General features: G+C 40.7%; 1 long non-coding RNA gene across 6 annotated transcripts in view; it reads right to left on the bottom strand.

Moving 5' to 3' along the window:
- Positions 1 to 14,507, bottom strand: part of LOC120407362 — a 75,246-nt gene that overhangs the window by 43,468 nt on the left and 17,271 nt on the right. For 4 of the 6 annotated variants that reach the window (XR_005599917.1, XR_005599915.1, XR_005599918.1 and 1 more), the window contains exon 2: positions 1,891 to 1,983. This is a non-coding gene — a long non-coding RNA (uncharacterized LOC120407362). Of the gene's footprint in view, positions 1 to 1,890; positions 1,984 to 2,483; positions 2,532 to 14,507 lie in introns of all 6 variants that reach the window. The other 2 variants (XR_005599916.1, XR_005599914.1) reach the window with 1 other exon arrangement.

Here is a 14,507-nt window from a genome sequence, read left to right on the forward strand (position 1 = left end):
GAAGCCTTGCAGATTTGGGATTAGTCCAAACAAGAAATACCTAGTGGGCATCTACCAGCCAAGACAGACAAACAAGACAGGCTATGCCTATGCAAAGTATAAGTATCTGCAAAAACTGTTTGTGGTCTAGTGCAAAAAAGCTCCAATTAATCTATCTGCATGCTTCATACAAAAATTACTTGCGTACCTCCTGCAGGTAGCAAAGACTGAGGATAAAAGTTTCCCTAAGAGTTTGACAGCTGTCTTAGCCTATCGTTAAGATGTTGGGTCACATGTCTTAGACTAGAATGTTAACCTAAAGGATTTCCTGCCAAATCCACATGAAGTTCTATAGACACAAGAGTGATACGTAGCTGAAATGGATATTTTGCATCAAATAATTACTGCAAAGTAATTCTATTAGTGATACAAAATTTGATTTCTTAATACCAATGGCAGCTGATTTACATCAGTATTCTGAAGCAGCATGTTGGAGGGTTCTATGAATAGAAATAAAATCTTAAGTCTTTGTTTATATTCATATTAGAGATATATTTATTGCCAAGCTAAGCAAGCCTCCTAGAAAGGTTTGATCCTAAAAATACCATACATAGCGAGGAATTGAAGGAATTGAGGTAGTGGGTAAAGATAGAGCTTTTAACCATATAAGCACAACTTTGTGTCATGTTTAAAAATAAACATGGAAAAATAGATTTTCAGCAGCTGTGAACTTTCCCTTAAGTATCTGTCCCAGGAAATAGTTAAATCCTTCACAGCACTAGTATACTGATGTATTTGTGTGAGATTGTGGAAGACTAGAGCTGAATTGATCATGACCCTGTTGAAAAGGAGATCCTCTCTCAGTTTAATTATTTAGAAATAAATGGAAAAAGTACAAAATGAAATTAAGAATTAAGACCTGTACCAATACAGCTGTGCTGCTGTAAGATGGCTTGTGTAGCCACATTATGCCAACAGGAGAGAGCTCTCCTGTCAACATAATAAAACCAGCTCAATGAGCAGCAGAAACTATGTTGGTGGGGTAGCATCAGAATCCAATAGATTCACCACCTGATTCTGAGCCCAAAAGTACTTTCACTCACACCCTGCTTTGCTGCCCAGATCCCCATCCATACCTGTTACTTGGAGATAAAAGCTGACATAAATCAAAGCAGCCCAAGTCTGCTCTAATTTATGCTAGGGCCCAGGGCCAGGTCAGCCTGTGAATCCCTAAAACAAGTTCTTTGACTTGTTCCCCACCTCTAGCAACCTCTCACTGGGTGGATCTTGACTCGGAATCTGGGCCTGGGACTATAAACAGAGTGTCCATGGCAACAATTAAGTTTAATCAGAAATTACTTTTAAAAATGAGCTTTTCTTCCTTAAACCATAAAAATATTTTAAGAATTAACAGGCATAAGGACTAGCTAGAAGATCATTTCCTGCCAGTTAATGCCTTGGATCTTTAACCCACCAACTCCAGCTGGTCAGTAACTGCCAGGAAATACCAGACAGAGGTTATGATTGCTTAAACAAAGAGATTTTTTAAATTACAATTGACACTTTTTAATCTAATCCGGGCATACAACCATCTACCTGTAAAGTATAACATTTTTTACACTGGCAGAGAGATTCCAATATCAGTTTGTAAAATAGTCTCCAGCCAGCTTTCATAATGGTTTAACAAGTATAAGAAGAGCTTCTATCCTTAAAATTAAGTCTTTTTAAGGCTAGAAGCTCTTCTTAATTGTTAATCCAGTATGAAAGTAGATTCAGAACTTGTAAAACAGTCTCTAAAGAGTGAGATGCCTGTGTCAGTGTCACAAACAATGTAATTTTTCAGAAGAATGGCCTGCATAATTTGTAGATTCAGAAAAGCCATTTATAATTAAAACCTTTAATTTTAGTTACCTTCTACAGCTTATTCCTACTGGACTGTCCTTCTTAGTTTATTTACTTTCTGATTGCTGTGCAAAAAGAGCTCAGTTATTCCTTAAAGGTGAACTGCAAAGAAAAAAAGTTTAAGTTGAATTAATCATAGATTTAAATGCCAAACAGTTTTCATTACTCAGCATAATGAACATGGTAAGAACATAAGAACAGCCTTGCTGAGTCAGACCAATGATCCATCTAGCCCAGTATCCTCTCTTCTGACAATGGTTGGTACCAGATGCTTCAGAGGAAGTGAACAGGTTACTTTATCAAGCGATCCACCCCATTGTCCACTTCCAACTTCTGGCAATCAGAGTTTAAGGATGCAGAGCATGGGATTGTATCCCTGATCATGGTGACTAATAGGCAGGGCTGTACCTAGTAGTGTGCGGGGCCTGGTGCAGAAGCAACAAACCCATCACTTCCAGGACTGACCACGCCAGCCAATTGCACCGGCCCACAGGCCCCCACAAAGAGCAGGGTCTGGAGTGGTCACCCCAATTTTCCATACCCAAGGGATGACTCTGCTAATAGCCATTGATAGGGTAGGGCCACAGAACATTGTAACTCACCTTTAAAATATTTTTCGCTCTGTAAACCACTTGATACTTCCCGGTTCTCTGAAAATAAGTATCCCAGATAGTATCAGCATCATACTGTGACAGCTAATACCAGAAGTCTAGTTGCAACCCACAGGCCAAATTCTGCAATCCTTAACCAAACAAAAGACTCCCTTGAACACAATAGCAGTTGTGCTTGAGGAAGGACCACAGAGTTTGTATCATCACTGATTATACAGTAAAACATTCTGGGACAGATGCAGTGAAAGAGGATGTGCCATGAAGATTTTATAAAGGGGGAGGTTTTTTAAAAAAGGAAGTTAAAAAACATGTTTTTGTGCTGAATGCAACCCACAACATAGTGTGGGGGTTGAGCATCAGCTAAGTAGAAATTTATATGCTATTTTTGTCTTTTGATTTGTACTTCATCTTTAAAGGGTATCAGTTAATTGTAGTGTACAATAATTTGGCAGTATCCCTATCAACTTCCCCTTTTTCCATTTGTTATATACTTAAAGTTTATAGCTGCTTTCACTTCTACTCTGAGCCATGTTGACTTCTTAACCATTATAGTCTTCTTTCTTGATTGTGAATTCTCAGGTATCTAGTAAAATGTTCTTAGCAGTTCCCAATTCACATTTTTCTGTTCAACTTTTTTCTCCCAGATAATTTGATTATAATTAATTGTTTTCAAGTTTATGAAATTGGCCCTTTTAAAGTCCTAAGAAATTGCTTGGACATTATGCTGTTTGCACACAACAAATGAAATTATCAAGTCATGCTCACATACACCTAAGCAACCACTTATTTTTAGTTCAGTGATCAATTCCTCTTCATTTATCAAAATGAGGACTAATATAGGTTTCCCCTATGTTGGATGCAACACTGAGTTAGGAAATCTATAGTTTTCTGATGTTTTACTATTATACCCTGAGGCTTCCAGTTTGTTGTCACCCAGATTGAAGTCCCACATAACACAGCTCTTCCCTCCACCCCTCATATACATTACAGATGTGTTTTAAATGAGTTGGTCAACCCGTTTTCTAGTGTGATTTAATGATCTGTGACAGACACCAACTAATACCCCATCTTGTGCTTTGTTAGGACATCGATCCATAAGCATTCAAGATCATTTGCTTCTGAGTTACCAGCAACTCAAACAGGTAATGCCATTTTTGAAGTAGAGTGCCACTTCCCTCCCTTTTTGTACATTTCATCCTTCCTAAATAGATAACCATTTTAACATTCTAATCATTCACATCTTCACCACCAATTTTAATACTGAAATCAATGGGACCCCGGAGCCTACTGGGATTTTCAAGAGTGCCTATGCAGGCTAAGCACCTATCAGCACCTTTGGCCAGCTAGGTCCAGATATTCAAAGATACTTAAGTGCCTGAGTAATTTTTGAAAATGGGATATAGGAGACAAAATGTTCATAAATGCCTATAAATAAACCTAAGTGAATTGTCGGTACCATCTAGCCTCCTTTATTTTTGAGGAGCTTTGTCAGAAGAATGAGGGATCACTATGTGACCATCTGAGTTATGCTAATGTGATACTGATCTTTTCAGTATTTTGTATTTGCCTTGGCTACCATCCCAAAATCCCGAGAGGAAAGGGGTGGCCATATGGCCAGAACATGCATGTTAAAAAGGTCACTTCAATTCACAAAATATTAGCTGTCAAAATTTTGACAACTCTTTTGAGTGTCAGTGTGGGAAAATCACAGACTGGAACAAGTTTCTTTGTTCAAAAGAAAAATGATCATGTACAGAAGAATGCCAAACTGACCAGCTTGCATTACAAAGAAATGGGTAAGCAATGGATGTGGGATCTAATCTGTAACATCACCAGCTGTATCCCTTAAAATACTGCAGATCAACTTCACTGAAGTGCACTGAAGATGAATATACTGCCCTGGAATCTGACCCAAACATCTCTTCTATGGAACCCTCCTATAATTCCTTCTCTGAAAAGCACTCACTCTCCCTCCCTCCCCCAGCCCCCGAGCAATCCTCTTCCAACTGTTGAGCAAAGCAACTCTAACCAACTGCTGAACACTCCCCCATCTCCTCAACAAACCACACACCTCTCACCCAGCTGGTTTCAGTCCAGTTTCTAGTCAGAAACAATTGGCACACTTGTTGCCAGATGGAGCAGAAAGGTCAAGACGTGAATGATGGGGTAATTCAGCATCCCTCTCTCAAACACTAAATGCATTTTATAGTCATTCTTTAAAAACTGCAGAGTAATGTACGACATCTACTACTGTATCCTGATTTCTGGTCCATGAGATTTATACAGAAAAATATTTGCCAGACAGAATAAATAACAATGGAATGTAAGGCCTAAAAAAGTAATCATTGTGTTTTGAAAGATTAAATTGACCAAAAAAAATATTTGTTTTCAGGGGTGGGTGAGAATAGTATATAAATCCAAGAGACAGTATCTACTAGTAATGAAGCAAAATGGTTCCTTTCTTTCTAGAGTTAGGATAGTTTTATTTCAAACTCCTAATACTTAGTGACAGAAGTCAACAATTGAACATTCTGGGCTAATCCCACACAGAACAAAAAGCAGCTAGCGGACAAATGCATTACAAACCATTTCCACAACAGTTCACACAAAACTTACCACAGCCCCTTCAAATAAATGAGCTTTTCAGCATGCCCAAAAAAACAACAAATTTGGGCTATTTCAGACCGGGGGGCAGGGGAGTAACTGAAGTCGGTGTATCTTAGGTCAATTTACCTGGCCGTGAGGACAGCAGCGAGTCGACCACTCCCGCTCCCCCGTTGACTCCGCTTCTGCCTCTCGCCATGGTGGAGTTCCAGAGTGGACAGCAGAGTGATTGGGAATCTATTTTATCGCGTCTAGTGTAGACACGATAAATCGATTCCTGATAGATCAATCACTACCCACCGATTCGGCGGGTACTGTAGACATACCCTGTGAAGGACCTTGAAAGTGAATACAAGCAGCTTATGTTTGATGTGATAGAGAAGGAGAAGGTGGCTTAAAATGTCAAGCCAGCACCAGATAAGCAGAAACCAACATGCCAGCAGTGTAAATACCAGAGCACAGATTTCATGTGCTCATACTTTACAATTTGGCAGCTGTATTTTGCCCCAGCTTCCATTTTCAAATGGATTTTGTGATGAACTAGAGTGCACAGTAGTAATCTAAAATTGAGCCAAAGGATTCAATCATAATAGTGAGATCCACACCCAAACGAGTTGTTGCAGATGGGGGGAAAGCCATCCTGATCCCTGCAGCTATTTTTTGTTCTAAGAACAGCAGGGAATCTAACAAGATTCTCCCAAATTAGGAACCCAAGTGAACTCATGGATGCACACTGTCACAGGGGCCCAATGTAATCTTTTCATATTCTCTGGTTGCTTTCCCTATCCCTCATCACCTTAGCATAGGCTGAACTTCAATCAACTTGCTGTCATCCATGCCCCAATACCTATGAAGCTTTTGAAGACATGCTTGACCACTCTGTCTGTATGGGATGAAGTGGAGATACAAAGCTGGGTGTCATCAACATACTGAAAGTTTCTACCAGTATCTTCTTGCTAACTCTCCAAACTGTCTGATACTTGTGTTAAAGAGGAGGGTGACAGGGTGCAACTCCAGGAAAAAAGCGTTCAGGGCAAAAAACCAACAAATACTCCAAAAAAATCTCCAGTGCCAAATACGACCCCCTCCCCCCAAACACCTCTAAGTAACGCAGATTTTTAAAGAATGCTTGGTCTTTCCAACTCTGAGTCTCAGATCCTTTTTCCTTCTTCTATGGATGGTCCTTGCATCCTAATTTATTAAAATAGGATTATAGAATTTAATCGCTTATGGTGGAAGATGAGGCAGGCCCACACAGCCAAAGACAAAATAGCATTGGTTCTGCCAGTAGGGTTCTAGAAGCATAATCAGTATTTTTACATTGTAATTTATATCTTATTTCTCATTATGAGTGGGATGGTGCAATCAGCACCCTTCCTCTTGTTAAAATCACAGGAAAAATCAACACCAAACTGCATGTACAGAGAAAAGAAATGCTACTGTGTGGTATGTTTCATCTGCTCATCCCACTTCTTCCTCACATTTTCCTGTGCTTCCCATAGCCTCAATGATTACCATGCTGCTGCTGCTATGCCCATTGTCAGTTAAAAGTACTGCCTTTTCAAAATTGAACCATATTTCTCAAATAAAATACAGTAAGTACAGCAATAGTGAGATTTCTTATAATTTTTTTTTAAAATACCAGTAATCATCTTCTGCAATAACAGAATGATAAATGTGTATAATACAGCACATGGTGTATTGACCATATCTCCCCTACTTTTTGAATCACTACACATGGACTTCCTCTTTTCTTCCAAATAAAGTTCAAATGACACCTTCAGGGTCATGACTTATCTCCCTCCACTTTGCCTGAGTATCACTCCCAACGGCTCCTTCACACACTCCTAATTTTGTATATGCTTTCATGTCAGGCACTCAAATGGTACAGTATTGAGGGCTATGCCTAGATCAATGGATTCTCAAAGGTACATAGATTCTTAACTGCCAATTTATGTGGCAAAATCCACTATGTAACCCCCCCTGGGATCCTCAAACCCCCACTCCACTGCTGCTTATGCCTGTGGGCACCCAGGTTCTGCCAGTAAAGTCCCCAAGGCATCTACATTGCCACTCCTGAGTATGTGCAAAAGTGCCTAAGTCCTGATGCTACCAAGCTGCTTGCCACCCTCCCTCACAATGAGTTTTGGCACGAGTCTTAAATCAGGCTTTCTGCCACCTATCTTCTGTGGGGCTTAATCCAGGAGATGTGACTACTGGATCAGGCCTCACCCAAAGGCAGCTGGGATGACTAGATTATGAATTTTTCAGGTAGGTGTGAAAGTGTCAGAATACCAAATAGACCAGATGCTCAGGCATTCACCTGATATATCAGAAACCTGTTTTCAAATCAGCATTCTACCTGATTTGCAGGAGGGGCATGAGGCATTTTGTATTTCAAGCAGGAATCCAATTTCTTATTTATGTATGAAAGCTAGTGTATGCTTCCCAAAGTTACAGCCCTTTCTCAGAAAATTCATTCTAGAATCAGAGTATTTACAATTAAATCCACTAATTAGAGTTAAATGAAAAGAAAATCAACTGCATTGATATTTCTTTGTTCCAAGTGATTATAAATATAGAACACCACAAAATTTCAGTTAATTTTCTCTATAAGGAAAGTTTAGAGTTGTATCTCATTGTCATGACTATTATATAGGCTACAGATAAGGTCAAGTCATAGCTCAGGTAACTCTTTAAGTATAACTATTGTGACAAAGGCAAACCAATCAACATCTACCTTCTACAACTACTTTGCAAGCAATAACTCTATTATGAGTCACATGTCCATACTTCCTCATGCCACTGTCATAAGTTCTCATTGCTAGATTGCTTGGCCTAACTATCCTTGCTCTTTAAAGGTTCTGTGTCCACATGCTATTCTGCGCTTCAGTGCTTGAAAAACTCCCCATGGGAATGCTACCTTGGCACCACTATATACTAAGACAGCATTGCTGGGGAAACTGAGGTAGAAACATAGGGCGAACCCTTAAAGTGCAGAGATATTAGGATTCAAGAACTGGACTTTCCCTCTACTTAGCAATGGTGTCACTAATAGTCTTCTCAGTCAACAAGTCAACTTCAAATAAATGTCAGACCCACTCGTACACGCTAGCTGTTTTTTGCTGTTTTAGTGTTTCAGTGAATTTGCTGTTAAATTATTTTTAAAATTTTCACTTTTAAGACTGTTACTTCATATTTTCAGATAATTAGAAATATAAACACGTTACATTTGGGTGGATTGGCAGCAGGAATTAAACATAAGAATGGCCACACTGGATCAGACAAATGACCCATCTAGCCCAGTACTGTTTTCCAATAGTGGCCAGTGCCAGATGCTTCATAGGGCAATTTCAAATGATCTGTGCCCTGACATACAGTCCCAGCTCCTGACAGTTGGAGGTTTAGAGACACCCGGAGCATGGGGTTGTGGCCTTGACAGACCTATCCTCCATAGCCTAGGTAATTTTTTGAACCCAGTTTACTTTTGGCCTTCACAACATGCCCTGGCAAGAAATTCCACAGGTTAACTGTGTGTTGTATGAAGTAGTACTTCCTTTGTTTTAAACCTGCTGTCTATTAATGTCATTGGTAGGCTCTATGTGGAGGGATAATTAACACTTCCCTGTTCACTTTCTTTATAACATTAATGATTTTATAGACCTCTAACATATCCCCCCTCCCCACAGTTACCTCTTTGCTACGATGAACAGTCCCCAGTCTTTTTAATCTCTCCTCCTATGAGAGCCGTACCATATCTCTAACCATTTTTGTTTCCCTTCTCTGTACTTTTCCCAGTTCTAATATATCTTTTTTGAGACAGGGAGACCAGAACCATATGCAAAATTCAGTTTAGTCAGATCATAGATTTATACAGTGGCATCATGAGGTTCACTCACCCCTAGTGGATTAGTTCTTTCCAAGGTCCAACAGCTCCTTCAGCTGCTTGCTGCATATACTGCCACCATTCTCCCTCACTCTGCTTTACGCAGGGTGCTTCATGTCATAGCCCTCTTGCCAAATCACTGGGTTCCCCCCGGGCGTATCAAGATAAGAGTTTTACCTCCTCTGCCCAAACCATGCCACTTCCCCAGTAGAACCCAGATCCATCCTCTATTCTGGGTTCTACCTCAAGGACTCTATAATCAGCAGCCAAGGTCTGCATCCCATTAAACCTTACTGCCTTTTCCCATACTAGCACCACCTTGATTTTTCTTCTTTTCATCACTACTATCTCAAGAATAGCTATAGGTTCCCCCACTGCAATTCCAATCTGCTACCAGCTTCCTAGCTTTACCCTAGCCCGACCTATTCCTTCCAAGCTAGGTTCTATCATTATTCAGGGGTTACTTAGGCCAGCTAATTTCCCTCAGCTGTGGCCTATCTGGTTAACTGGTCTCTCCTCAGCCTCATTAAGCCCTTCTAGGCTGGTGTGGGGTGAACACACCATCACAAGTGGCATTATAATATTTTCTGTTTTATTATCTATCCCTTTCGTAATGGTTCCTATAATTTTCTTAGCTTTTTTGACTGCCGCTACACACATTGCATGGATGTTTTCAGATAACTATCCATGATGACTCCAAACTCTCTTTCTTGACTGGTAGTAGCTAATTTAGATCCCATCATTTTTTATGTATAGTCAGGATTATGTTTTCCAATGTGCATTATTTTGCACTTATCAATATTGATCAATTTTGTTGTCCATTCACCCAGTTTAGTAAGATCCCTTAGTAACTCTTCACAATCAGCTTTGGATTTAACTATCTTGAGTAATTTTGTATCATCTGCAAATTTTGCCACCTCATTGTTCATGTTCTGGAATATGTTGAGCAGCACTGGTCCCAGTACAGACCCCTGGGGACACTACTATTTACTTCTCTCCATTCTGAAAACTGACTATTTATTCTTACTGTTTGTTTACTTCTTTTAAGCAGTTGATTCATGAGAATCTGTTTTATCCCATGACTGCTCATCCAAGACCTCTGTATCTAAAGCTGAGTCTCTACTGCCTGAGATAAAAGACTCACATCTGTTAGATCAAAGGCTCTACTGACTCAAATATCTATGGGTCCAGCCCTTTAGGCAGAGAAAGTGACACCAAGAGGGGAGAAAAAATGAAAAAAGCTGAAAAATCTGTTTAAAAATCAGTTTAATCTAATCTGGAAGTACAAATACTAAAATTTCTAAATAAAAAAATAACATGGTTATTGCATGGAATCATTTCAGGGCAAAGTTAAAGTTGTTAGGGTGTTTTAACAGTTAATGTTTGCATTTTTTAAGTGTAACCTTAACTTTTAATTTTCTGAGTTTGTAATATTTGGTTTTGAGATAATTCCAATGTCCCTGTAAAGATATTTACCCTTATGTTATTGATACTTACTCTCAACCTTAACTCCATTTTAGTGTCACCATTTGGCTTGGAATATAATAGATTTCTTTGTTCTTTATTTCCTTTCTATATAACACGTAGAATATTACCTAACCCTTGTGCTTTTTATTTTATATTCTGAAGGTATGCTCCCGAAAGGCTTCCATTTGCCAATTCATCCAAACAGACATTGTATATCATGCTCTGATGGTGTGATGCTTACAGTCACTCGGTTCTCCAATTGTTTTACAAATAGACCATTCTGAAATAGATAGGAAACAATGTGATCTGAATTCCTGTGAGTTGGGCTTTTTCTGTTTGCCACAAGCTAAAATAATGTTGTTGTACTGTTGCTAGTGGAGCTGAATGTACAGAATGTATTTCATGCAGCAGATTTTCTTACTGATACTTTTTGCTTACAAAGACTATGATAACATGCAGCATCTCATTCGTACTATGATTTTGTGAACCACATATATTTACTGCAGTAGGATGAGTCTCTTTCTAGAATCAGAAGCACCAGCATGTACATCTGGCAGTTATCAGCTGACAGCAAATCCTTCCTTGGACAACTTGATTACTGAGATGTAGCAAGAAGGATATTATTCTAAAACTGCCAATCAAAGAAAAAGTACTTCTGACACCACTCACATCTAGAAAAGTAGCTGTTAAAAACCTGAAGTATAACAATACTGGTCAGGAGCGCACTTTTCTAAAGAACAGTAGATATAAAAATTAATAAAAAAGAAATAAAGTGCAACTATCAGCCAGAAATATAGCTAGAGGTCAAAGAAAACCAGCAGGAATTTAGTGCTGACATCAGGATTATAAGAAATGAATTAAAAGGTAAAAAATGTCCAATGAAGTAAGAAATCAAGCAAGGGAAGAAAAAGTTCCAGATAGGGGTCCAAAACAATGGGGGGATACAATAAGCATGAAGTGACAGATGCTCGGCAGAATAAACCAGCTGAGATAGCTTTGTGGTATGCTGTTAGAATGAGGCAGGCACTAACCATCAGTCTACATAGATGAACTGACGCATAATGTAACAGGATGCTCAGACAACAGAAGCTGGTGCTGTCTGTATCATTCTCTGATCTTTCTTGGTTTTGCTAGGAATTTCTTTGTTGGTCTTAAAGCCATTTCTGTTGAATCAAAATAAAATATCCTGTCACTACTCCACAGCAATATACCCTCTGGATAGGCTGCCCAAATTAAGAAATCCAAGGAGTGAACAGGCCCAACTGAACAGAAATAAAACATGTGTGGCATGAAATGGTGTACTCTTCAAGTGCCTTCGCATAGTCTTCACAGGGAAATGAGGTTCTGGGGTTCACTCTTTAGAATGAGACATAAACCAATGCCCTGACTGCTTGTGATCATTAAAGGTCCCATGGTGCTTTTCCTCACAAGAGTAGGACTGTTAACCCTGTTATCCTAGCCAGTTTTCAATTTATATAACTACTGTCTGCCTAACTAACAAATTCCCTTTACAGTTCCAAACAGATTCCTCTTCACTTCATGTCAAATATCAAATCCATTGTCTGGGTATACTGGAAGGTGGACAGGAAAAACTGGATGTGTTTAATTATACCACAACTTTTATTACTGTCTGGGAGTACCCAGCAGATAAAAGTGTACAATGCAGGTAACTCCATGGTCATTTCAATATCTACCCGGAGGGCTTCCATCAGGCCCTCCTGCTTTTTTTTCATCCTGGTCCCCAGCCAACCCCCTGCTGGGATCTTACACTCACCCTCGAATGAGGGTTAGATAGGCTATAAAGGAGAAGGGGTGGCTCCCTGCCATGCCAGTCATATGAACCCTGAATCCCACCCTGTTTACGTTACTTTAACAAACTAGGGTGACCAGACAGCAAATGTGAAAAATCGGAACAGGGGGTGGGGGGTTATAGGAGCCTATGTAAGAAAAAGACCCAAAAATCGGGACTGTCCCTATAAAATCGGGACATCTGGTCACCCTATAACAAACTCCTCCTTTAAATCTGTTACCAAACCATTTATCTGATTACGGTATTCCTTCCCTAGAGTACCTGCACTAGACATATGTCACAAGGAGGTGCCAGCAATTAGCTTGGCGGTTGCTCCCCCGCATACCTAGCCAGGTTCCCAGACATCTCCTAATGTTCCCTTTAATATCAGTCAAAAAAGTGTCAGTCACCATGTCTGAGAGGTGAACCCCATCTTCCCTGAATAATTCTGGTGTCTCATATGCTATATCAGGATAAAAAATTACTGAGCCCTATATAAACCCCGTGAATTTGGCCACCTTCTTATTCACATAGCTCCTAGCCTGTCAACCCAAGGGGGCTTTCACAGCTCCCCACTAGACCCTGTGTTGCAGCATGTCCAACCATACAATTTTTACTCCTGGAAAAAGTTCCAAGATCTCTCCCAGGTCCCTCTTCACTCTAAGCCAGGGGTCGGCAACCTTTCAGCAGTGGTTTGCCGAGTCTTCATTCATTCACTCTAATTTAAGGTTTTGCGTGCCAGTAATACATTTTAACATTTTTAGAAGGTCTCTTTCTATAAGTCTATAATATATAAGTAAACTATTGTTGTATGTAAAGTAAATAAGGTTTTTAAAATGTTGAAGAAGCTTCATTTAAAACTAAATTAAAATGCTGAGTCCTCGGACCGGTGGCCAGGACCTGGGCAGTGTGAGTGCCACTGAAAATCAGCTTGCGTGCCGCCTTCGGCACCCATGCCATAGGTTGTCTACCCCTGCTCTAAGCATTAAGGCTACTCCTTTACACACTCCCAAATCATTTTCCCCAAGGTGCACCACAATTATATCTGGTGCCCACTTATGAGCCCCCACAACATACTGAAGGGGCATCAGCTGATCACATAACATGCCCCTCCCTCTATGCCAGCTCAGGATTGCTTCATCACTGAGCTCTAGCTGCGAACCCTCAGACAACATGGAAGCCTGCCTGTGCACCCAGTACAATACTGTGCCCACAGATCCATACCACTGCCTGCCTGGCCCATCTTCTCACATCTGGAATGAAAACACAACAGAAAATTAACACTGATTCCTCACCAGGGGTCTCACATACATTCCGTATGATTCCGAATGCCAACACCCAATTGCCTGAATTGGCCTAGCCCCCAAACACAGCTGTGTCACTGCTGTTGCTGCCCTAATCCTGAATGAGTGGGAACCAAATTCATAGGCTGGGAGCCCCAGCCTTACCAGTCCCCATCTCAACACTGTAATGAACGGGTATGTTGTGAGGCGACTCCCGTCACCATGCACAAAAAGGAGATTATCACTCCTCGGACTTATTACCATGTATGCCCTCAAAGCCTCCGCAGGGCAGCCCCCAGGGTTGCTTCCCTCCCAAAGGACTATTGATTCACCCCAGCCTCCTTGATCCTTCTTTGACTTCTGCAAGTTTCTTTGACTTCTGCTTGCCCCTCCCAGTGTATATCCTGCGGTTCCAAAGCCCTTCCAGAAGAATCTGAGTGAAAGATGTCTTCTCCTGCCTAGCTTGCATCTATCTACTCTCCCCGCTCTTAGCGGTCACCTGGGGGGAATGAGTCAGTGTCTCCATGCTGATCCACTCAGCATCCGCAACAAGCTCCATGCCTCTGCCCTGAGAAAGGTATATCCCTGTCCCCCATACAGACAGACAATGCCCTCCCACCCTCTTGCTTAAGATACAGCACGGTTATTCTGTTCGAGAACTGGCTGCACACAGGTGTGGGTGAAGTATTTCCTAAGCATAGACCTCAATCCTGCAATCATAACACAAGCAGCACTTCCAAAGTCTGTTCACAATCTCTGTTGTGACATTTAGTGCCTCTCTGGTAGCAAGAAGCAGCCTTATATTTGCCCATGCCACCTCCTCTCTGCACCCCCACCCCCACCCCAATACTCCTGCAACAGAGGTCAGTGTAGCCAGGGAAAAGGGACAAGAGTGTTGCTGCTGTCCAGCAGTCACTAGCTGCTGCAATAGCCCTGCTGGGGTCACTCCAAGTGGTTGAAGTTAGAGTGGCTATAAGAGACTCTAA

The sequence above is a fragment of the Mauremys reevesii genome, linkage group 6 (assembly GCF_016161935.1).
Source record: "Mauremys reevesii isolate NIE-2019 linkage group 6, ASM1616193v1, whole genome shotgun sequence".
NCBI lineage: Eukaryota > Metazoa > Chordata > Testudines > Geoemydidae > Mauremys > Mauremys reevesii.